This window comes from Crotalus tigris, unplaced genomic scaffold, assembly GCF_016545835.1.
Source record: "Crotalus tigris isolate CLP2741 ecotype Arizona unplaced genomic scaffold, ASM1654583v1 scf7180000019016.1132606, whole genome shotgun sequence".
NCBI classification, from domain to species: domain Eukaryota; kingdom Metazoa; phylum Chordata; class Lepidosauria; order Squamata; family Viperidae; genus Crotalus; species Crotalus tigris.
In genome coordinates, this window is record NW_024097330.1 from 1,003,494 (window position 1) to 1,030,288 (window position 26,795).

Below are 26,795 nucleotides of genomic sequence, written 5' to 3' on the forward strand. Positions count from 1 at the left end.
GCATACTACAATTACTTCAGAACTCTCAAAGGGGCATAAAGGGGCATCAGCTCTTCATGAGATTGGAGTCATGCTGCAACTAAAAGTTAACAACTCCCCTGCAATTACTTAGGATGGTCCTGTCACAAGAATAGTAGGCTACAAAACTCACATTACTGTGATCTGAAGTTAATTACTTCCTGACATTAACAAACCAGCTGAATACAGTAAATAAAAAAGGAATTAAAGCCAGGCAGTTTTTTCAAGACTGACTTGAAGACTTGCGCCCATGTGCATGCGCGCACACCACACACACACACACATGCTGTTTTAAGCGAATAAACTAAATTCACAAAACTGTGATAAAAGTTACTGTCAGTGTATATAGATGCTCTCCTATCCATTAAAGCAGAGGTTTCATTTTGGAATTTTTTTAAAAGAAGACATTGGCTTTTTAAAAGGCAGGGACAATCACATGAAATGAATCCTGTTCATCTATTCTTTTTCTTCTCTACTAATATTGTACTTTTATACAAGATAATTATTTTGGAAAACCTTGTGAAAACAGGTTTATTACTAGCATACACCAGGCATTGAAGCCTCGTGTATATAGTGTATAGTAGATTATTACTGCATATCCTGCAAAATGTCAAGATTTGTAGCTTAGTTTGACCTGTATAGCAACCTCTTGCAGGCAACAAGATACTTACTGAATGTATGCCACATTGAAACAAGTAAAAAAATGAGACCCATTCTCATATAATAATAATAAATCTTTATTGATTAGCCCTTGGGCCATATCAAAGTGCAAGGTTCCAGCAACAAATTATTACTAAAGTTTGATAAAAGCAATTTAAAATGAAATTTGATAAAATACAGTTTAAAATGGAATTGGAGTAAAATACAGTCTAAAATGAAATTAAAATAGAGTACAATAATTTAAAATATAGATAAAATATGATAAAATTATATCTTGGAGTCACCCTTGCAATCTACCCCAATCAGTCCCACATATGCAGATCTCAACCGAACCATTTTGTTTAAATACTGTGCTGCGTTAAATGTTATTTTCAAGTTCTGGCCGCACATAAGGTAAGTTGTTTTTATATGGGGATCCCTATGAGTCATTTGTTTGGTATATAGACCAAGGTACCTGTCTCTCACCCTCTTGTACAGGCAACAATCAAATAGTATGTGAGCCAGGTCTTCTACCTCTGCCATCCACAAATGCAGAGATGCTCATTGTAAGGTATAGAATAGAATCTCCCATATCTGACCATTGTGTCAAGCTGTTCAAATCTTGCTCGCATAAATATCTCCCTCAGGTTTTTTGGCAGTTGTAACTTCAAATAGCTGTCTACTTGAAAAGTACATTTGTATTAACTCAGCCATTTCAAGTTACCCACCTTACTAAGGATCGCTATATCATTTTGTGCTTCTATATCCTTAATTCTTTGGGCAGCTCTTTTTTTTTAATTGTTCTCCTGTTATACAAGAGACAGGAAGACCACAACTTTTTACAAAATTTGTTAATTTAGTGATCCAGGAGATTTGTGATTGTAATTTTATTAGACATAACTTGGGGAGTCTATCAGTCTCCATTTCATAGACTTTGCACCAGTAGTTATAAGCTCTAGTTTTGGATAGAGCATGAATTGTATGAATTCCCAATTCAGTAGATGTTCTTGGATCTACACCCAGAATACATCTCAACTGCTGGGACTGTGTTTGTTCTAAGACTGTGGTTGAGTAAAGACCCCAAACTTCTGCTCCATACAAGAGCATAATGGTAACCTTAGCATTATATACCTTAATTAATGGGGCTAAGGACCCTGGGTAACTATGGTTCTTTAGTTTAAGCAGTAGATTCAGGCGGGTTTTTGCGCTAAATGTACTTCGTTGATGATGGCAAGCCCAAGATCCAGTCTTGGAAAAAGTTATGCCCAGATATACAAAGGTGTTAACCTGTTCAATTGGTTCACCATCTATTTGCCATTTATGTCTCTGATGATGTCTTCCAAACACCATTATTTCTGATTTAGTTTTACTAATGATTAGGGAGTTATCCTGACAGTAAGAGCTGAATCTTCTTAATAGCCTACGTAATCCTACTTGTGAATATGATAATAAAATCATATCATCGGCATAAAGCAAGCTGTTACAGTACGTATTTAGGATCATCGGCATATGTATCATGGGATCCTTCATTAACCCTGGTAAATCATTGATATATAAACTAAATAACACTGCATTTACTAGAGTTTACTAAATCATTGCTTAAAGAGAATTTCTCTACTGGTTCCGTGGAAGCAAACAAACACTGATAATAATTCTCCTAGTTCTCAGCAGAGATTGGTATGTCAAACGCAAATCTCCGTTCCTTCAGGACACCTGCTACAGAATGCCAAAATATTACTGAGTTATGACTTCTGGCAGCCAACTCGAGTTCTGACCAGATTGAAATGGCAAAGCTTTTTTTCTTTAATGTTATAGTTTTTTTATATTCCCTTCTTGTGTGCAACATCTTAGCTTGTATATGGGCAGTAGGATTCCTCTGGGGAAGCCTCATGGCTGCCTTCAATTTCTTTTTCAGTCGCTGGCATTCAGGATCAAACCAACGGGGTCTACCACTCAGGCTCTTTTTGTAGCAGGTTTAGCTGTTAGATGTTTCTTTAGAATGTTACAGAGATTGGAGAATGCATTGAAGGCTGACATCCAGTCAGTAGTAGATGACTGGATTGTTCTAGCCCACTTTAGCATTCTCTGTTTTAAGGCTTTCTAGTATTGCCTTAAAAAGCAGAGACATCACCCTGCCAACAAAAGTGCGTATAGTCCAGGCCATGGTTTTCCCAGTTGCAACGTATGGCTGTGAAAGTTGGACCATAAGAAAGGCTGAGCGCCAAAGAATTGAGGCCGCACCTGAAGGCAGGACAAGAAGCAATGGGTGGAAACTAATCAAGGAGAGAAGCAACCTAGAACTAAGGAGAAACTTCCTGACAGTTAGAACAATTAATCAGTGGAACAGCTTGTCTCCAGAAGCAGTAAATGCTCCAACACTGGAAGTTTTTAAGAAGAGACTGGACAGCCATTTGTCCGAAATGGTGTAGGGTTTCCTGCCCGAGCAGGGGGTTGGACTAGATGACCTCCAAGGTCCCTTCCAAGTTTACTATTATTATTATTATTATTATTATTATTATTATTATTATTATATTATTATTAGTCCCCTTGGACTGCAAGGCGTTCAAACCGGTCAGTCCTAGAAGAGATCAACCCTGACTGCTCTTTAGAAGGCCAGATCCTGAAGTTGAAACTCAAATACTTTGGCCACCTAATGAGAAGGAAGGACTCACTGGAGAAGGGCCTAATGCTGGGAAAGATTGAGGGCAATAGAAGAATGGGACGACAGAGAATGAGATGGCTGGATGGAGTCACTGAAGCAGTAGGTGTGAACTTAAATGGACTCCAGAAGATGGTAGAGGACAGGAAGACCTGGAGGAACGTTGTCCATGGGGTCGCAATGGGTTGGACACGACTTTGCAATTAACAACAACAACAAGTATTGCCTTAGTATCATCTTAACCTTTTATTTTGGGTCACCTCTACCTTTTTGGTGAGTCATCTATCAGCCATATTATATGGTCTTAAATCTGAGCAGCCTCGCAGTGTCACACTTACAGGCTGGTGGTCGCTATTGTTGCTAAGGTGTACTGTGACCTCTGAAAAGAAGTCAACTTTATCTCTAGACACACAAAAGAGATCCAGTATACTGCTTGAATTGGCCGAGTGGTATGTGTAAGGATATGTGTAATTCTTATCCTTACCTCCCAGAATTTAGATTAGCCTTAAAAATTAAGGAGACTAGGAGCAGGCAAGCAGCATTACTTTTGCAGTCTCTCTTGAGCTACTGAGGATGGTTATCAAAAAATTCCCCTGGGACTCCCTTCTTCTGGGCAAGCTCATACAAAGAGGGACCCAGCCGAGCATTCAAATCTCCTAGTAATACCATTATGGACTGAGGGTACAATACAGATATATCTTCTAGAATAACTTCCAAGCCCATCCAACATTCAGTTATAATACCGGGATGTGATTGGTGGGATATATACATTTACCAGTATTAACTCAAACTTTTCATATTCAAATTTAACAGCTAGGAAGTACGAATACTTATCTTCATTATATAGTTTCTCCCCCTGCCATTGCAACTCTTGCTTTATAAGAATGCATAGCCCACCAGAGGGTCTCCCTTTGTTCTTTGTTTTTTGGGCTGGGCAGGCCCATTCCTGAAAACCTGGCAGTTGTACTGGTTCATCCACTTCGGTTAACCAGGTTTCTTGAAGGGCTATTACATCAAATCTAGGGAGAAAGCTCATTAGTCCACTATTGACCATCCGTTTCCAGCTGGGTATGTTCCAGATCATCATCTGTATGGGCTTCTCAGAGGCAAGGTGGTCTGGCTTGGTTGATTGGCTAGATGGTAAAAATGCCAGATGTCAACTTGACATTGGAGCGGGGTCGATATCATCTATGCTTCCCATATAAACACAGTAGTTGTGAGGTTCGGTATTTCTTCTCGTGGGTTACAGAACATGTTGTTGCTCCTCTATATCTTGATTGTCAGTGTGCCTCTGCCCTTGCTCCAGGAATAATTTTTTTTCAAATGGGCAGGTACTCTGGCTTAAATCTACAAATGTAGATTTATGTCCATTTTTGGAGGGGCATAGCTGAGAATTCATCTTGTAGGGAGATGTTGTGGGAACTTCTAAGTCAGTGGTTCTCAACCTTTTTAATGCTGCGACCCCCAACCGGTCGTAAGTCGAGGACTACTCAACCGGTCGTAAGTCGAGGACTACTCAACTGGTGCTTTTGAAAGCCAATAGAATTAGACTCTATTCAAGAGATTCTATTCTATTGGCTTTCAAAAGCCAATAGAATAAAAGGGAGTAGCACAGCTAAGGAAAAGGGGGGGGGGAATGGCGGACTGCGTTGTTTGGTGATGCCCGTGAAATGGTCGTTCGACCCCAAATGGGGTCCCGACCTACAGGTTGAGAACCACTGTTCTAAGTCAAATGAGGATGGAAGCTGGATTATATCCTTAGTGTTTGTCGGCTTAGGAGTCACTGTGTGATGAAGCCCTTTGTCTTTCAGTTGTTTCTCAGAGGCAGGGTCAGTCAGTGGAGTTACCCCACTGTCCGTCTGTGTGACGCTACCTTTTTTTACTATTGAGGTAAAGGCAGATTGTTGATTAAGTATATATATATATATTTATTTATTGAGAATTTTTAAAGTTTTACAATAAAATACTCCCCCCCTCCCACCCCGCCATCACCCTCCCCCCTCCTTCCCAGAGCTGAATACAGGGTTAAAAACAACAAAAAACATACAACTTAAATGAACATCAAGCAATTATACATACATCCCAAAAACAAAATTTTAAATACTTTAACTCCAGTACATAAAAACAGAGATTCTAACCATTACCCTTAAACATAGATTATTCAAAAGCTAAGTAATACTTTCTAATCTCATATTTATTCTGTATAAAATTCACCCATCTTTTCCACACCAAAATATATTTCTCTTGCGATTGATCTTTCAGATAAGCCGAAATTTTTGCCATTTCAGATAAATAAGTTGATTAAGTATATTGTCATAAGGTTGTGTGATTAGTGGAGTCAACTTAAATAGAGGCTTTGCTGTAAATTGAGTTGTTGTCAGTGTCTCTTTTAGGTCATCCAATCTTTGAATGATATTAACTTGCTCAGGTTCCGGCAGTGCACTGAATAGATCAATCAGCATTTTTTCTGGCACATCTTCAACAGTTCCTGCAGCTGTAGTTAACGTTGTTTGTATATCGCTCCTTTGTTTTCTCAGGGTCAATTCAGTTGCAGCAGCCTCAGGCTTAGCAGTGTAAGGGCTGTTGCAGCCTGGATGTAAAGCAACAGTTCCCTCTTGATGACGCTGTTTCAGGAGTGAACACACTTTATCTGAGCGAAAAACCCTTATTGGGAATATTGAAAAGGCTCAGAAAGGGCTTCATTTTAAAGAGCATGGAGGGAATTGTGGGCTGCTTAAACGATAGGAGAATTCTCATATATTGCCTTCTTGCTGGCAGCCACTCTGCATGTAGAAGATCTCTCACAGCGAAGCAGCTGGCTCAGGGACAGCTTAACAGCTTCTCTATTACCTCAACACCCTCTATTCCAGTGTTTCTTAACCTGGACAATTTTAAGGCATGTGGACTTCAACTTCCAGAATTCCACAGCCAGCATTGCTGGCTGTGGAATTCTGAGAGTTGAAGTCCACATGCCTTAAAATTGTCAAGGTTGAGAAACACTGCTCCATTCACTCTCTTGTCATAAATTTGTAAGGTAACCCGGTTAGTTTGCAGACTGTAATTATATTGGTCATCTCTTAGGCCTTTACCTGATTGGATGTTTTCTCCATGAGTGTTCAGATTTTTAAAAGGAAGACAAGGCTCTTCTCTAGTTTCATTTTCTGAATTAGCCCTCCCATGTCTATCTGACAGTTAGAACAATTAATCAGTGGAACAACCTGCCCCCAGAAACTGTGAATGCTCCAACACTGGAAGTTTTAAAGAAGAGACTGGACAGCCATTTGTCTGAAATGTTATAGGGTTTCCTGCCTGAGCAGGGGGTTGGACTAGATGATCTCCAAGGTCCCTTCTAACATTATTATTATTACTATTATTATTACTATTATTATTATTATTATTATTATTATTATTATTATTATTATTATTATTATTTATGCACATATGTTTCTTAATACCATCTCTTATCCATTGCTGTCTGGTTAAATATAATAAGGCCATTCTCTGAAATCGATCTATCTTCCCAAAAAAATCCAAATGAAGTTGTCTTCCAGTTAAATATGATAAATCCACTCTCCAATCCCCTCCAATCCTCTTAGGGTAAAGTAATTTATCACCCAGTCAGTTTTCTGCTATTCTAAAAGAATGTAGGCTTGAACTTCAGGAAAGCATGTACAACCCACTCAGTTAGTACTGAGTCTGTAAGATCTATATTTCTTTGAAGCACCACCAAATTTTCTACTTTTGGACAAATCCTTTTATAGATCTGATTTTTCTACAGTTAGTTGCATCTGAACATTTTTTGCGACCATTATCATTTCATCAATTTTTTTTTTTAAAAAAACTTTCAACTAGGGCAGGAGTAGGCAACCTTGGCTCTTTTATGACTCGTGGACTTCAACTCCCAGAATTCCTGAGCCAGCATGGCTCACCTTGGAAACCTCTCCCTTTCCCCTCAGCATGGCTGGCTCAGGAATTATGGGAGTTGAAGTTCATGAGTCATAAAAGAGCCAAGGTTGCCTACCCCTGAACTAGGGATTGTATGGTCTTTTTTTCAGATACCAGTTATATTGGTTGTCTGTAATCTGATAAGTTGTTGTTTTAACTTAGCAATGATGGATATGAGAGCAGAGTAAACAGAAAATGTTGAAGTAATACTCAGAGTAAAAAAAAGTACATAAAGAAAGAGGAAAGATATTTTCTGGATATTTTGATCCAAAATTAAAAGAAAATTTAAAAATTGAACTCCAAATGTTTTGCAAATTAATAAAATGTAAAATCCCTGTGGTGAGAGTGCAATACAGATATAAATCAAGTGAAAATATTTTCACCACCCACGAACATATTCAAAATAACAACACAAATCAAACAGAAAAGGGAAAAAACACAGATAAACTCCAGCAGGGGATTAAAATAAATCAGCATTCAACCAACTGATCAACTTTTAAAGAGAAAGAACAGAGTAAAACAAAAGCTTCAAAAAGTGAAGTTAAACCTCAGGTGTGCTTAAGAGAACAATCTGCCAAGAGGAAAAGATGGATGACCTGATTTTCCATTGTTCCCACTAAGAACTGTAATCTTTAAGATTCCTCATCCTGAGTGGGTCCATGGTCATCCAAAAATCATCTTGGGTCACTCCTAAATGTTCCCACTCAACTCTAGGGAGCACCACCAAAGAACCAGATTCGGCAACAAAATCAACAAGTTATTGGCAGGAAAAAGTTCCTACCATTCAGCAGCCATCTTGGGGGAGGAGACCATGATTAGCTTTTTCTATTAAAAAAACTAAACTGAAATTAAAACTTATTTGAAAGAGCATAGGATATGTTTAATTACATTTCAGGCAGTTCCAATATATTCCTTTAGCCAATTATAAACATCATTTGAATTAACTCATATTTAATTAACATAATAGCAGGAAGGGTATTGTGACAAATAGTAAACTTTTGTATTTATTTCTGTAACATATTTCTTGGTTAAAAGATGTATCTTTGATCTAAGATGTACTCTTATAAGGCCATGAATTTCTGAAAATATTACACATTAAACTGTAACATGGTATATTGGGTTTTGACGAGGCATTTTTTATATAAATGTTTTATTCATTTTCTATTATTACAAAACATAAATGCTTAGTAAATAACGTGATGCCCAGGTACATTTGTTACTCAATGTTTCATCTTAACTTCTTCATTATAAATCTGTTCAATGCTACACAATCCAGTGTTCCCCCCCCCCGATCCTCTCTTCTTCCCATAGTGTTTTCATTTTCTCAACATTGAATAAATACAGTTCTTACTACTATTAATACATATAAAATTAGGTATACACATCCTCTTCATATTTTTCTAGTGTTATACAAATAACAATTTATAATTGCTTTTCTAACTACTTTATATTTAAATTGTATTTGCAATTAAAGTCTCATTAGATCAATGTCCTGTTTTTTGAGCTCTTGTTTAAGTTTAATTTCCCATCAGTATTCAAAATATCTTTGTCAATTATGATTTTCTCAAAATTAGTTACATTTGTGTAGCCGGAAATTTCATTTATACAAGCCATCCTAGGGTTTTTATAATTCCCATATCAAAAGAAAGGGTGCTATTCTAATTATAAATCATATCTTTCTTATTATAAAAATCTATTTATATCTATGTGCTATTTATTCTTTTGACCAATTCAAACAAATATTGGATCATATAATACCCCATCTGGTATGTCAGATCTGTTTTTTGAGTCTAACTCTAGCTTTCTTCCTTTGCCAATTGGCTTTCCAGGTCAAAGTAATTAATCACCAAAAAATTCTTCCTGTTTTTGTGAATATTGCTTGGAAAGGGAAAAACAATTTAAGTATCATATTTTTGAGGGGGAATTCCGCCCAGTTGTATTCATTAAACAACTTTCACTTTCCTTCTCCTTCAGTTTCTCTTTTCATTTTTTTGTCTCCCAATTTCTGGCATTTTCCCTAACAGCTTTATAATCCATTTTTAAAAATCTTCATCTTTATCCTCAGGTATATTTTGAAAACCTAAAGAATAGGGTGCCTTTTCCATTTCCATTGTTGTAACTAAGTCTTGCAGATTTTTATTTGTCTGTGCCAATTTATGTTTCCCTTCTTTTATATCTTGTGTCTTTGGATCAATTTTCTCTAATTCATCTTCTGTTTTCTGACTTGTTTGTTCATTCTTTGTAGTCATTTTCTGGGAACTTTCTAGTTGCAAGTTTAAGTTAGAGATTTGCTCATTTATATTATCAAAATTGTTTTAATCTCATCATGGTTTCTTCTTGCCTCTTCTTTATGTGAAATAATTGTCTCCTGAATTAATTGTAACATAGAATGTATTTCCTTCTGTAAAATGTTTACTTCTTCTTGAGGCATCACTCCTGAAGATCCCTGGTAAATCTGGCTGGGGGCTTCAGATGGAAGTATTAAGTATGTTTTCCTACCACTTTTGGCTAGATATAAAGGATCCATTTTATTTTCCCCCTCCAGATATTCTATCAGAACTGTTGTGATCCCTGAATGCTAGTCTTGTCTAATACCACCAATCTTAATGTCCATAGAACAAAGTCTCGTCTGGTTCTTCTGGTCTTTATATGTAGCCTTTATAATCCAATAGGTTCCAGGATATAGGTCCACCACTGAAAGCAATATTTTGTAGTAATCCTTCTGCTCAGGCATCCAGAAATTGTCAATCAGCCAAAATTTATAATCCAAAATGTTCAAAGTGTTCAAAATGTTCAACCACCCTAAGAACAATCCAAAAACCTCCCCCAGACAAACGTAGCCAGAAGTCAAGTTTTTCTTTCTCTCCAAATAGTTCTTAAGATTAAAAGTCGAGTTCAATATATGTTTATAATCCAAGAAGATCAACAGGTTTCAAAACAATTAAGTTCTCACACTGTAGTAAGTATGCCAAAATATTTTTCTCTGTTGCCAACTGTTCTCTGTTGAGTTAAAAGTCACGAAACAACAAAGAAGCTAGGTTATCTATTTCTAGGCTTTTTGCCAGGCCTGCATCAGTCATTGCAGCTATGGGGCTATACTCTCATCCACCACTAGATATCATTAAATATCCATTTTCTGACTCTTAAAACAGAAGGTTAATTTCTTGTATTTCACCCCAGTATTCTTTCAAAGAGAAAATCTTAACAATTTTCTCAGTTCTCAAATTTGTCAAAACTATAGCTTTATATTACTTCCACTTCAATGTTAAATATTTCTGTCCACTCTGGAAGGGTGGGGCTGCAATCCCCTTCCTTCTCGTGTTTGGAGGTTTTTAGCTTCTTGGGAGCCTTTTCCAGGAAATCCAGTTGTAAAATAGTAAAGAAAAGATCAATATTCTCACCCAGTTCCAAACATGTTGTTTACGATCTGCTAATTAGTGCTTCTTTCTTCAATTGTCAGTAGCTGGAGGCTGGCCACAGGAATGCAGCCAGTCTTCCCCCTGCTGGTTCGGAGGCCTTTCCTCAGATCAAACGGATCGACCGCTGTCTCTCCATGATCGACAAGGCACCCCTCCTTACTCATCGCCTCTCTGGGGCAATTTTAGGCTCTTTTAGGGCCCTCAGCAGGGCGAAATCGGGCGCGGAAAGCAGAGCCCTGCCTTTCTGCGTCTGTGTCACTACAACATCAAACTGGAAGTCTGGGTTTTGACAAGGCATATTGTTTGACAAGGCATGGCTTAGCTTAATATGTGAACCCAACCAATTGTGATTTAGCCAATACACCATGTTTAAGTAAAGTATTGCTTAATTTGATATTCAATTTTGGTAAAAGGCTAGATTTACCTCAAACTATAAATTTGCAACTTTTCCAAACAGCCATATAAAAGTTATGAATTTTTCAAGGAGAGCAAGCTGATTTTCTCATGAAAATAAATGAATTGTGTGAAGGTTGCAGCAGGACTACGGAGGAAATAGAATAGAAAAGGCTATCTCACAGCCTGTCATAGTTCACAAAGGCAAAAGCCTGAGACTCATCTCCCCCATTGCTGGTTGAAAATGATAAAAAATAACCACCTCTGGATAAAGCCTGATTGATTATCTCCTCTTAGACCTTGTTCTTATTTATGACGCTCTTCAATCTTCTCTCCAGAAAGAGTTGAGCAGCACACAAAAGATTTACTTTAGCTGCTGCTTCAGACATATTTTTTTAAAATTTTGTTATATATACACATCCTTGAATAGTAATAAAAGTGGTTATTAGGAACTAACTCAAGTCATTTTCTCCAAGTGTTAGGGGGATTTTTCTCAGCTCTTATACAATGTTTTAAGTGAAGTGAAGTCATAGGGATCTAATTTCAATCAATCAATCAATCAATCAATCAATCAATCAATCAGAATAGAGCTGGAAGGGACCTTGGGGGTCTCCTAGTCCATAACCCTGCTCAAGCAGGAGACTCTATATCATTTCAGACAAGTGGTTATCCAGTCTCTTCTTAAAAACCACGAGTGATGAAGCACCCACAATGTCTGAAGGCAAGCTTTTCCACTGGTTAATTGTCCTCACTGTTAGGAAGTTTCTCCTTAATTCCAGGTTGCTTTTTTCCCTGATTAGTTTCCATTGGTTGTTTCTTGTCTTGCCTTCTGGTGCTTTGGGAAATAAATTGACCCTCTTCTCCTTGTGGCAGCCTCTCAAATACTGGAATACTACTATCATGTCCTCCCCTCCAGTTCTTCTTTTCTCTAGACTGGCCATTCCAATATCCTGCAACTGTTCTTCATATGTTTTAGTCTCCAGGCCTTTAGTCATCTCAGTTGCTCTTCTTTGCACTTTTTTTTCCCCAAAGTCCCAACATCTTTTTTGTAATGTGCAGTATTGCAGATGTGGCCTTACTAAGGCTTTATAAAGCGGTACTAATACCTCAGGTAATTTTGATTCTATGTCTCTGTTTATAGAACCCAGGATTGTATTAGCTTTTTTGGCTGCTGCTGCACAGTGCTGGTAATAATCAAGTGATCGTCTACTAGGACTCCAAGGTCCTTCTCACAATTACTGTTTTTGAGCCAGGTTTCGCCTAATCTGTACTTGTAACTTTGGTTTTTCCTGCCCAGTTGTAAAATTTTGCTTTTCTCCACATTAAATTTAATTTTGTTGGATAGGGCCCATTGTTTAAGTCTGTCAAGATCTTTTTGGATTCTGAGCTTGTCTTCTGGGAAGTTGGCTATTCCTGCCAGCTTAGTGTCATCTGCAAATTTAATGAGATCCCCTTCTATTCCCTCCTCTAAGTCATTTAGGAACATATTGAAGAATACTGGGCCTAAGACAGAACCTTGTGGTAACCCACTGCTTCCTTCCTTCCATGTAGATGTAGTACTTGTGATGGTTCTGACAGAGAGAGACAAATAAAGCAGAACTCCGAGGCTTGGAAATTCCTCAAAGAACATGTTTATTAGTTACAAAGTATTGGCACGTCAAAAGTGAAACCAAGTCTTAAGACACACGTAACAATTCCACAATACAAAGTTAAGAAAACCCACCTCTAAAGTTATGCAAGAAACTACATTGCCCAATACATCTTGGCGGGTTTTTTACGAAACCCCAGCCTGCAGTCTGGTTCCCATGGGACAAAAGAATATTTTGACTAGCCAAACACCTGGCAATTCCCCCTCTCCCCTTTTTATGTGTCAACCAAAAATGAATAGGGAAAATGGCTACAGCCATGCTCAATTTTAAAGTTGACAGTTGGCTCCCCATCAGAAAGAGAGAGAGTCTCCTGAAGGGAAAAGAAAAAGCAGGTTAAGCATTCCCTTGAGGCTTGTGAGGGTATTTATTATAAAACTTCTTTATCAATCTATTTGCTTTCACATTTGTACATTTCACCCAGGTAGCTTCTGAAAGGGGGTAACCTTTCCACTGAACAAGGTATTGTAACTTTTCCTTGTACAACCTAGAATCAAGAATACATTTAATTTCATAATGTGTCTCCCCCTCCACCACCATTGGACCAGGTTGCTTTCTTGGGACAGGTCTCAAAGAGGATTCTGACACAGGTTTCAATAGACTGCAATGAAACACAGGGTGAACTTTCCTCAACAGTCGTAGTAGTTTCAATTCCACTGTGACAGGGGTAATGATTTTACTGGTAGGAAAAGAGCCAAGGAATTTCAGCCCCAATTTTCTACTGGGTAATTTTAACCTTAAATATTTTATTGAAAGATAAACTAATTGTCCAACATGAAAAGGTTTCTGAGGGGAGTGTCGTTTGTCAGCTTGTTCTTTGTAAACCTTGGTAGCTTTGGTCAATGCCTTCTTCACATTCACCCAAACCCCCTGGAAGGATGTCACCCATGGGTCCAGAGTCTGGGAAGTAGGAGGTTCCTGTGGATGCTCAGACATGGGCACAAAGTCTCGATCTGTTACTATTTTAAATGAGGTGAGTCCAGTGCTACTGTGCACCGTGTTGTTCTAGGCTACCTATGCGAAAGGCAGCAGGTCAGCCCAATTGGACTGCTGGTAATTTACATAGCATCTAAAGTACTGTTCCACCATTGCATTAGCTTTCTCAGAAACTCCATTAGTACTTGGATGAAAAGCTAATGATAACCCCTGGGAGGACCCAATCATTATAACAAACTCCCTCCAAAATTTCACAATAAACTGGACCCCTCTTCAGAAATAATCTGCTTTGGGGCATCATGGAGTCGGTATATGTGCTTCAAAAATAGTTTGGTTAGCTTCTGGGCAGAGGGAAGACCCGAGCAAGCAATGAAATGCATCTGTCTGGAAAATAGATCAATCACAGTCCATATTACAATGTTCCCCTTGCTCTCAGGTAATTCCACTATAAAATCCATGGCTATGTTCTCCCAAGGTTCAGAGGGATCAGCCACCTGGTAATAAACCTGGTGGTTTTCCGGGATGCCTTTTCATGGCAGCACAACTGCCGAGGTGGCACAGCAGTTAGAGTGCAGAACTGCAGGCCACTTTAGCTGACTGTGTTCAGCAGGTCAGCGGTTCAAATCTCACTGGCTCAAGGTTGACTCAGCCTTCCATCCTTCCGAGGTAGGTAAAATGAGGACCCAGATTGTTGGGGGCAATGTAAAATATATACATACATTGCTTACTGGTGTACACCGCTTAGAGAGTGCTTGCACTTAAAGTGGTATATAAGTCTCATAAACTAAATAAAATAAATAAAATAAACTGTTAACATAACTCTTAATGTCATTTTTCATTCTTGCCTTTGCACCAGATGCAATGTCTTTAAAAAACCAAAGTAACCCACTTGCTTAGCATCATGACTCCACTGCAATGCCTGGAGCCTGAGGCCATTTGGGAGGTATAACTTAGAACCCTTCCAAGCTAGCCCTCCCCTTAAGTTTAATATAGATTTGTTATCTTTAAACCAGGCATCAGTCTCTAACTTCTCCTTTAATTCCTTTAGCGAGCGATCATCAGGACCAGCAGGGGGTCTCTGTGTGATCTGGTTGTTATTTGAGAAGCAGATTGCGGTGGAGGAATAATGGAGTTAATTACTTCCTCTCTATCAGAGCGTGCACAGTCTTATTGCATGAGATAACTCAGAAGTAAACATAGTAAACATTGGTTTATAGTAAATGGTGGTTTATCTTACACTATCTACAATATCATACACCAGGAACAATATACATACACGAGCTAGTACAGCAAGATCCAGCAGGAAATGGAAGAAGAAAGAACACATCAGCAGAGCCTTCCCTTTACACAAAGGCTCTTAAAGAGACACAGACCCTGCTGAGTCATTCCCATCATTGCATACATTACAATGGTTAGCTGTTAAATCAGTACCTTAACACTCCTCACATTTAAAGCTAAACAGCTGTTAACCCAAATGCTGTTATACACTCTTGATGCTTGCCTGCATTTAAAGACTTAGTCAATATATCGGCTATATTGTTGTCAGTGGAACAATGCTGTAACTTTATCAATTTATCCTTTACAGCTCCCTGACGTTACAGTATTTTATGTCTACATGTTTGCTTCAGCTCCCGATACATTCTCCCATTGCCATATTTATGCATTCAACATTTTCCTTCTGTTAATCTCATAAGGGTAAACACCTGATGCACATTCATACACTCCATTTCTTTGTTCATAGCCTCCTCCCATTTATCCTGTTCTACATTAGGCAATGATAACATCTCTTGGTAATTATGGGATTCATACCTTACACTACATGCTCTAACCCCATTTGCTGAGAACTGATCAGGAGGTACACCTTTATTGCTATGTTCAGACCACCTCGGTATCATCTGTTCCTGTGTTTCTGTGACTTCTCTCTTTACCTCAGGTCTATACTCTTCTATTCCTATTATTTCTGACCTGCTATTCTCTTTTTCCTTCATTGGGCTTTGTGTAGCTTCTCCTTCCTCAGAACTAGCATTACGTGTTGGCGTGAACACCTCAATGTTAGCATGCACCCTGTCCCAATTGTTTTGTTCTGCAAAACTAGTAGATCTTGAAATCACAACCTTCTTTGTTCCATCTGTGAATCTATAGCCTTTGGAACCTGGCTCATATCCAACAAACCTGTTTCCTGGCCTTTTTCTGTCCCTTCCTTCTGGTGCTTTTGGGAATATGCATCCAAGCATAACTGCCAAATGTCCTTAGGTGAGCCAATGAAGGTTTCCTTCCATATAACAGTTAATATGAAGTTTCATTGATAACAACATTCCATACCCTGTTTACTAGATAGTTTGCTGTTTTCATGGCTTCTCCCCAGTATGTTTTACTCATTCCTGCATTTGCCAGCAGTGAGTCTTTCATGGTTTGTAATATGCCATTCCTCCATTCAGCCACTCCATTTTCTGCTGGTGAGTACGGATTCGTACATCTATGCCTTATGCCTAGGTTCCTCAGCCACTTTTGGAAATTGTCAGACATGAACTCTGTTCCCGTCTGTTTGCAGCTAGCATATTTTATGGCCATATGTTCGTTCTACACAGTTCACCATTGCTTGAACTGTTGTAGAACTTCTGTTTTGTTCTTTAATAAATAGCAAAACCCGTATCTGATGTAGTCATGTACTAAGACTAGTACGTACCTAGCCCCTCCTAGAGAGGGTACCATAGGACCAATTAAATCAGCGAGCACTAACTGCAAAACTCTGGTTTGTTTGCTTTGAGCTTTTCTTACTTATAAGATATACTCTGGACTTTGACTCCTTACAAATAGCACAATCTAAATATGTGTTGCATTGCTTAATGTGTAGTCCTTCTGCTAGGCCTGGCATTCTTTGCAGCATTCTAAACTTGCATGACCTAACCTCCTATGTAACAAATGTATGCAATTATCATGCATGGGAGTGTTTGTGTTTGTGTTGTGCACAACCATTCTGTTGATAGTTCCTTGATTGAAATATTGTTTGCTTCTTGATTGTTGGTCTAATGTTAATCTTGGTCAGGGGTGAGGAATTCTAGGAGTTGAAGTCCACAAGTCATAAAAGCGCCAAGTTTGACGACCCCTGATATTGGTGATAACCTCTGCTCATCTGGATGTTGATTGCTGGTGAGGAGGTGTTTTAATCTTTTTATTTCCTTTTTGGTTTTTTGATTGTCTATTTTGAATGGTATATAGATATTATTCCTATGTGCCTGTGGATTGTGTCTGTTGAAGATCTAGGTAGGTCCAAGTCCAAGAACATTAGTGAATTCATGGAGGCCTGGTATTCAGACAAATTAGCCATCAATAATAAATTGGCACTTACTTTTGGTTTCCAGGGGAAAAAAGCCCATTGTATTTGCTTACAGACCATGGTGTTTGCTTAATAGATGCCACGAAAAAAGTAACATCGAGCACAGTCACATGGTGACCCACTTAACAACCTGCATGACTTATGATTATAATTCCAGGCTCAATTACAGTAATAAGTCAAGGGCTACCTATAATATATTTATATGAGCATAATTTCAGTCATAATTTTAAAGAAGGACTCTTAACCTAATGAAGAAAGAGACAAAAATTAGCCTTAAATATGCAATAAAATTTTAGCTAATGCAAGGTCAAAAGGGAAACTGAATATCTTTCAAAAAGGAGATTGAATTCTTGAAATTGTCTCAATGGGCAAACATTGTCTCCCAAGGAAACTAGCTGTTAAAATAAATTAGAAACTGAGAAGCAAGCAAATAAATGTCTATATTTATACTGTTAACTCTTCCAATCACTTTAAAGTCCAAGCCTATCAGGGCACATTAAAACCAAATGTTATAGGAGGAAAATTGTTTCCAATCATAACATTAAAATGTTAGGTTAAGAGGAAAAAAATTTTGGATAGTAGTAGCAACAACTTACTTAAAAATCTATGTCACTTGGATGCAAACCTTGAAGACTGCATTACCTGGGTATTTTGAGAGTTGTTACCTCCACGCATCTGAGAATGCCAAGCTGGCATTCTCAGTATTTAAAATAAGCTATGAGTTGAACTCCCAAGACATTCAGACACAAGAGGATTCAGGCAATGGCTAAAGAATATTAAATACAATCTGCATTTGGATAAAATATTTTAATTCTTTCTTTCCCCACCTAAAAATAGAAAACAAAACCCCACAGAAGTAACTCAGTAAATTATGAATTCTGATACTCTGTGCTGTAAGTGGTATAAAATATTACTGCATGATGAATTAGAGATTATTGAGTTAGAGATAATCAATGCTTTTTGGCAGAAATATTTACATAATTCAAGGATTTTAGATACCATTCCCTCTTTTAGCAAGCCACACAGTGATTTTTATTACATAGTAATAAAAGTGCACCTGGGAGGAATGGTTCAATTGCCAAATATGGCAGCCTAATGTTTATTATGAAAACAGAATCCATTTACAGAACTTGATTTCAGATTACTTATGATCTCCTTTACAAATATTAATTCTCAATGCAATATAATCAAATTTTCCATTGTCAATTGCATGAAAATGAAATATCTTTACTTTGACCCAAACTTCTTCAAATTAAAGTCATCAGTGTTTAATCAAAGATTTACAAAACATAGTAAATTATTATATAGTTGAAAAGCATTAATTGTATGTCACTAAATTGAGCTTTTATCCAGCTAACATGCTTTCATCCCTTCCAGTATTAATTCACATTCCTGCTCAGCCTTCTGAGCTATTCTCTAAAAAACTAAAGTCTTCTTCAGATGACATCTGTGGAATTTTTCCACAGAAAGCATATAGCAATATTCTATCATCCTTCAAGAGACAAATTTGGCCCTTACATGAAATATAAAAGAATCTTTCTATACTTATTCTGTAATGTATCAAGGGATGTGGGGACTCTAGTTGCTAAACATTTAAGATACTTGTGTCAGAGAGCAGTAGAGCAGAAAGGAATAACTAGTAAAATGGAACTTCAGACCACAATAGCTTAGTAATTAAAAAAGTTATAAAGAAACACATATATGAGCAGAAACCTGGAGAAAAGACATATTGCTACAAATAATTTTCATGCATAAAAATAAAGCTTAAAAACAGAACTTATTTCTGTATTAAAATGCTTTGAATTATTATTAAAAAGAGAAAGTGGAAGAAATTTAAAAAAGGGTGTGATCTGCTGAAGTCATATGGCATGGAACTCAAGCATTCATATGAAACTGATAAAGGAGAATATTTGTAGCTCAAGGTTGAAATGAGGAACCCTTGGTGCTCTCTAGGCTTGGTTGTTTTCTTGCAGACATTTCATTACCCAAACAAGGTAACACCATCATGTTGATGTTACCTATTTTAGGTAATGAAACATCTGCAAGAAAACAACCAAGCCTAGATAGCACCAAGGACCACTTGTATGAAACAATCAGTCATGAGGGTCAAGTCTCTACACAGCTGACATCTGGAGAAAAGCAAAGTTTTACATTTAGGCAGGACAAATCAAAGGTACAAGTACAGACTGGGCGAGACCTGGCTTAAAAACAGTAACTGTGAGAGGGACCTTGGAGTCCTCACTTAATCATGAGTCAGCAGTGTGCAGCAGCAGTCAAAAAAGCTAATACAATCCTGGGTTGTATAAACAGAGGCATAGAATCAAGATCACGTGAAGTATTAGTATTGCTTTATAAACCCTAGTAAGACCGCACCTGGAATACAGCAGCCAATTTTGATCACCATATCACAAAAAAAGATGTTGAGAGTTTAGAAAAAATTCAGAGAAGAGCAACTAAGATGATCAAAGGCCTGGAGAGTAAAACATACGAAGAATGGCTGCAGGACTTGGGTTTGATTAGTCTAAAGAAAAGAAGAAACAGGGGCGACATGATAGCAGTATTCCAATATTTGAGGGTCTGCCATAAAGACAAGGGGGTCACGTTATTCTCCAAAGCACCAGAGGGAAGGACAAGAAACAATGGTTGGAAACTGAACAAAGAGAGAAGCAACCTAGAATTAAGGAGAACTTCCTGATAGTGAGGACAATTAACCAGTGGAACAGCTTGCCTCCAGAAATTGTAGATGCTCCATCACTGGAGATTTTTAAGAAGAGGCTAGACAATCACTTGTCTAAGATGGTATAGGTTCTCCTGCTTAAGCGGTGGGCTGGACTAGAAGATCTCCAAGGTCCCTTCCAGCTCTATTCTATTATTATTATTATTATTATTATTATTATTATTATTATTATTATTATTATTATTACACATATGGCTTATGTGCAATAATTACTGTAGTATATATTTTTGCTGCACAAAATTCCTCAAATCTATTTATAGTTTTGCATATATAAACATCTTATATAAATTTGTATCAATAAAATCTAGGTGGTTTTTAATTGAGTTTAGGCATAACTGGAGTCAGTTTTGTTTATTTAAAAAAAGAATCAGTAGCTATCATTATGTTATTATTTTGAAAATCCAATTGTTCACTATAAACTTCATTAGACAAATAAATTCAAATAAATAATAAAATATCACCAACTCTCATAGACTATTGGCATTTTTGGTATTAAAGAACTCAGATAAACTGGATTTCTGCATTTTGATGCTCAATACATACAACAACAACAACAACAACAACAATAATAAGTTGGAAGGGACCTTGATTACATTAATTACATTCTTTGTATTAATTACATTCCTCAGAAACTTTGGCTCAAAGTTTTGTCATCAGCTTCTTGTTCTGAAAAGTAGTAGTTCCAGCTGATAAAAAGTTGGTGACATTAGGAACAAAATGTGTTGATTGTTCATCTGTTATTTCCATGCATTAAGAAGATCATTGATACCTTCTAATCATAACCTAATAGGGACTTCCCAAAATATCATTTTATAATGTGTAACTGATTAAGAGCAGCCATACTGCTAATAAACAGACATAAAAACCTTAGTCTGGTCAATCCACAGTTATGAAGTGGAAAGTGTGAAAAGTTATCACTTTTCTAACAGTGTATATGGTGACAGGACATCCATAATAACAGTAGCATTTTTTGCACTAACTAGGCTGTTTTCTGCATAATGGTCAAGTTAACAATCAAGCAATTAATTGCTCATAATTCAGCATTTCTTGGGCATAGCCTTGATTCACGGAGAAATTTGAAGTCATTTTCCAAAAATGTATGGCTATCCTTGAAACCAAACATTAATTGTCCAGTTTCAAGGATATTCTTTACTATGGTAATTTTTATCTAGTCTTGGGTACTTGTTGCAATGTTAGAAGTGGGAGCACTTTGATTTCACTCAAGACAAACCAAATTCCTGGTGATCTTCATCTAATATTATTCTTGAGCTGCCCTATTTTTGGTTGGCATACTGTGCTGCTTTGTAACAATTTTAACATAATTGTTTTCTTCCCTGATAATAGAATATGCTATTGTATGTAAACTGCAACTATTTTCAAGATTCACCTGTAAGTGAAATCCATTTCTCCTTCTCTGGAAAAGATAATGATATGCATTCTTACTTTATTTCTACTGGCTTCTCTATTCTTCAATTAGCAATTTTTGCAATGGAAATAGCCCAGATTTTTTGACACATTTTCATTGCTATGAAATGTTGAAGACCACAACTTCACCTTCTGACTCTCTTATATTTACAATTTTTAATTTGGTCTAAGGGACAATTCAGTAGGTCTCTGGCAGTAGATCTGTAGTACAGATATTAAAGGGAATGACTAAGTTTGCTGTTTCCTCCAGACTATCACAAGTCTGATAAAACATATTTTTATTTTGTAAACAACTTCCATGCTTTGTTGGATCCAACAGAACTTTCTGTGCTCATCTTCAATATTCCATTTCACAGACAAGACCTCTTATCTCCATTCCTGAACATATAATATAGAAAAACCAAACAAACCAAATATACTTTTAAGAACAAAAATAGTAAGCAAGATGTGCTGAAACTGGGAATATATGGGTGCTATTATGTTCTCTTTCTGAAACATTTTAAAATAAATTTATCTAGTGCTAAGTACTATTCTTATTTTAAAACCTTTCAAGAATAAAATATAATGCAGCAAGAAAAATAGAAATTTAGTACAAAATATTCCTAAAATATTTTTTCTTAAAAGCAATTTACTTTAAAAAGCAAATGCATACCATTAGAAATAAAAGAACATAATACAGCTCAAAAAAGACAAAATGTGATAAATGCAATGTTTATTTTTCTGCAATATTTATTACGCAAGGTATTATTAAAAACATTTTCTTGTGTTTACATATGCTTCAATCATCAAAATAAAGAACATTAAATCTATTAAATATAAGAAAACAAAACTGTACAATTATTTTGTCCAAAACAAACAAATAAACCCAAGGTGAAATTAAAGGAAAACTATGAATGCAAATTCAAATTCAAAGGAAATGTTACTATTGGTAAAATGTTACACATTAAAAGCCTTTTCTGTGGTATTTTACCATTTTTTCCAAATGATTATTTCTTAAAGTTTAGCAGAAGGAGAACTATTGACCCATAAATCTACACTTGACCCTTGTCTCCCTGACTTCATCGTTTACAAACCATGCCCCTGTCCAAAACCCACTCCTGGGACCTCAGCAATTGAAACACAAAGCAGCAGCTGTTTGGCAACATTTCTAACCCTAAACAGCAAATGCAATCAGATTTCATTTCACTAAATATCCAGGCCTCTTTCAGTGAAGAGCGAGAAACAATAACCGCTATTTTATTAGATAAATTCATTGGGGGTGGGGGGCAAACACAAGTGGATCCAAATTCATTGGTTCAACTTTTTACCATAGAAGCATAACCATGGAAAGATACAATATAATTAGTTGATTATGTACATTGTTTCAGTAAAAGCTATGTCGTTCTCATATTTTAAAGTTACCTTTTAGATTTCTTTTCTTTCCTCATTCTATGCTGAGAAACAGCATAGAAGACCCATTCTTGAAAAATGCATGCAGATATTTCAGATCAAATTTGGGACTACTACATCAAAAGTCAGGTGCTGGGAGTTTACCCCCTTTCCTTCTCCAAATAATTTAGCAAAAATAAAACTTCACAGCAATGCCTGCCAAAGAAAGAATCTTCAGGGAACAGGCAGTTAGAGATGTCCAAAGCATCCCTTTGAAAACTAAGCTTGCCCTCTTTCAAGACCCATCATATGGCAAAATGGATGCTTCACAACAATCCTACTCTCCTCCTCCCAGACCAAATCGGATGAAGATGAGTCTGAATTACAGTGGGCAAGGTCTTCCTCCACCATGGTTTCATCTAGTCCCATTCAAATGCACAAACAGTTTTGCCTTCTCATCTCCCGGGTCTCTACTGAGCATCCTCTGGCCCGGAGCTGGAATGCTCTTTCCGCCCTGAGCTTCAGCAACCTGTCACTCACGGGCTGTCCGCCACTCCGCCCTGCAGGGTCTGCCCAGTTCAGCACCAAATCACTCCGTCCCCGCAGCAGGCAAACCTGCGCCTGCTCCGCCTGATTTAACCTTCAGTTCCCGAGTCCTCCTCCCTTCCCAGCTCACAGCGTCGGCAGGGGGAGGCGTTGGAAAGGGAAGGAGAACGGCGGCGACATATCTCCCAATTCTCTTTTCTAGCTCCGGAGTTGTTCCCCCATTTGTTTCCGATCTCAAAGCCCCTTACCTCCGCTTCTTCGCCTGGGTTTGGTTTTTTTTTTAGCTGTTTCAGTGGACCGGGCAACCTCGCCAACAGAGCAGCAGCAGCAGCAGCAGCCTTTTCTCCCCTCTTGCAGCTGGAACAGATGACGGACCCCCTCCCTTCCCTCCGTGTCCCTGTAGCATACGTATCTGTCAGGCTCTGCCAGCGGCTCCGGATTGGGAAGGAGGAACCAATATACGTCCACTATCAGGCGTCCTTCCCTGTCCTGCTTTGCCCAGGCCTGCTGTCTTCCTCTCCTCCTCCTCCTCCTCCTCCTCCCTCTTACTGCTGCCACCACCGCTGCTGTCTGACGTCTGAGTAACCCTGGTTTCCGTCAGTCTTTCGCTCTCTCTGGGGAGGGAAGAGAGGCGGGGCAGGACAGTAATAAGCTCAGCGCCTGTGCCCGCCTCCAAATTGGTGGTGGATGACTAGGGCGCATGCCTGCCATCGGCGGGAGAGGCTAAGGCTAGAGCGGGAGCTGGCACGCGCCACTGACCTCTGCTTGGGGCGCGCAAGCAGTAGGCGGGCACGCGCCCTTTCCCCTCCTCCCCCTCCTCCCAGGCAAATGCATTTTCGAGAGACAGTTGGATTGCGAAGAGTGGCGTTACTCCGTGGAGGAGGAGGAAGGTAGGATTGTATTTCTTTGCTGATGTTCTGAGAAGGGACCGAGAGGGCAGAGCGAAAAAGAAGCCGGAAGAAAAGGGGAACGACCGCGAGGCAAAGTAAAGAGAAATGGCTATAAAGCTGGAAATGGTCACCATAGGGATACCCAGAGGTCGTATATTTTATTTGGAATGGCCCGTATATGTGAGCGAAGGATTTGTTGCCTTAAAAATCACTACGAGAAATCGCCTGGGCTATCTAATTTCATCAACTTCCAATCTTCCCATAATGTGTTGTAGTACACAATCATGGCAAGCTATCTCAGCGGTGGGATGTTTGCTACTTTCCTTAATTGCTTGAAAATATAGCCCAAGATAGTTTATAAACTAAAGTTAGTATAAATTCTGTTTTAGTAAGATGAATCATTCTAGCCACACTTAAACTAACTTATTTTTAGGACTCTAGACCATAGGTCCCTAACCCCCGGTCCATGGACCAGTACTGGACCGTGGCATGCCAGCAACCGGTCCGCACAAACAAGCAGAGCCCCATCCGCGACATGCAGGCAGCACACAAAACCACACACCCCCTGGTCCACGGAAAAACCTCTCTCCCTTGTGCCCAAAAGGTTGGGGACCTCTGCTCTAGACCTTCTATACATTGCAGAAGTACCATTGCAGATAGCAGTTTTTCTGATTAAAGATACCATTAGCATAATAAGAAAAAGAATTAGATGAACATGTTTCCAAAAACCTGTGTGTAAGAGGATTTATCATTGGACTGAGTTCTTCTGGGAGCCTGTTATGTCCAGTGGCCTATAGGACAGGGGTCTCCAACCTGTGGGCCATAGCCCACTACTGCGCTGTGGCCTGCTGGCCATGGGACAGGCTGGTCAGTGCGCACACATGTGTGTACACCCCCCACTCATGCTAGCGCCATGGCCGCAGAGTGTGAAAACAGGATGCCGCAGCCATGGGGCGCAAAAACAGGATGATGCCGCACCTTGGGCTGTGAAAATGGGATGCTGCCATGCCGTGGGGCACAAAAATGGGGTGCGAAAATAGGATGCCAAGCCATGCAAGAACGGGGCAGGGCTTGCGAGTGTCACATGGGTGCTAGCACCACCCCATTTGCATCGTGTGCATGCTCACAGCCCTATTCGTGAGCACATTCTTGCATGCGTGTAAAATGCTGCCCCCTTCCTTTCCCTCTGGTCTGCCAACCAAGAAAGGTTGGTGACATCTGCTATAGGGTAACATCCATAGTAATTCCAGCCTATTGTACTAGTGCACCTCTCAGTGGGGCTTCCCTAAAGATTAATGCAGGCCATGTTAAAGGAAAGTGGATGGTAGTAATATTTCCACAAGATCCTTGCCATGCACTGTCATGTACTGCAAAAGAGCTCTTATCCCACAGAATATTCTTGGGTTATCTCTCTGTCTTGCTTGCTCTCTCATCCTGTCATTTGTTAAGGTTTTTCTCCCTTATTCCTATGTCTAGTTCTACATTCATTTGTCTCTCTAGTTTCTCTAACTTGCTTTTTTCATCCCTCATGTTTCCTCTTGTTTCATTATTGCTCTTACTTTTCCCTCTTCTGTTTCTTGCACTTACTCTATGGTTTCTGATGCTCTCTCTTATTTTCTTCTCTTTCTCACTTGCTTGTCTGTCCCATTGTATTAATATGTCTTGCTCATTCTTTCATTTACTTATTTGTTTTGTGCACTCTTTCATTCCCTCACTTGCTCACCCTCTTGCTGTAGTCATTGTGTGTAAAAACAACCTGGCAACAAAGCAATGCTTTGTTATGTGAAACAAAGTTAGGTCACAGGGTTTTTTTGTTTTTGCACACAATGATATAAAGATAACATAATATCTGACCAGAGTGTGAGGCACTGGGCAAGCATATGAGAGCAGATGTATAGTACTTGTTCACTCCTATCAAAACCAAAATAGCTATGAAGGGAAGTCATCAAGGACAAGATGAGAGGGAATATGCCTGTAGTACTGGGCAGTTTCTAGCCCTTGCTATATTATGGTCATGATTACCACTGAACCACCACATTGTGCATATAGCAAGGCTTGTATTTGAAGAATTCTGCGTGCAAAAACTCTACCTGATAATTTCTCCCTGTCTTGCAAGAGAATAATGCTATGTTAGATTTTTTTGAATGTGACATGTTACAATTGTCTTGCTTCATTGGCTATATTAAACGGCTGCCCACAAAGAAGAACAACCTAAAACGTACTTGAAATATGTCAGAAATAATCAAATCTAGTTCTCGCTTAAGGCATTGTTCTTAATTTAAAATACATAAAAAAGCAGCTGGTTGCTTTGTTTACATATCTGATGCTGATGTTTTCACAAGTTTGCCATGGTCAGTTTCACTGAAAAGTTGAAACTGAAAACTGATGTGTCGTTTAACTGTATACTTCCTATAGAAATCAGGGCATCAAACATGGAGTGGGCAGCCCCATGCTTCTGCCTCCACCTGCTGCCAGTGCCACCTGCAGCGGTCCCAGTTGCAAGCGAGCGGCAAGGGCATGGAAATTGAAAAGCAGGACTCGCCCGCCATCCCTTGCATTGCAGAAGGCAGCAAAAAAATTGGGGGCCCCCCACTCCCTGTCCAGCAGCCACTGCAAGCTCATTTCAGGCAGCCACTACAAGCACATTTCGGGAAGGGAGAAGGTGCAGCTGCTATTGCTTGTGCTCAGGTTTGCATGTGGTGACAAGAGACTGCAGGATTTATTTTAAAAAGAGAGAGTGAGCACTTGGCCCCTGCAAACCTCCTTTGGAACCGCTTCGGGCTGCAGCAGGCAGAGGCAGAGGCATGGGGCTGCCCGCTCCGTGTCTAGCAGCCATT

General features: G+C 38.8%; 1 protein-coding gene across 7 annotated transcripts in view; it reads right to left on the reverse strand.

Moving 5' to 3' along the window:
• Positions 1-23,595, reverse strand: part of RAI2 (retinoic acid induced 2) — a 129,654-nt gene extending 106,059 nt beyond the window's left edge. For 4 of the 7 annotated variants that reach the window (XR_005558555.1, XR_005558556.1, XR_005558553.1 and 1 more), the window contains exon 1: positions 23,317-23,594. The gene's annotated coding sequence lies outside the window, so the exon portion shown is untranslated. Of the gene's footprint in view, positions 1-23,316 lie in introns of all 7 variants that reach the window. The other 3 variants (XM_039358411.1, XM_039358412.1, XR_005558557.1) reach the window with 2 other exon arrangements.
• Positions 23,596-26,795: the final 3,200 nt, after the last annotated feature.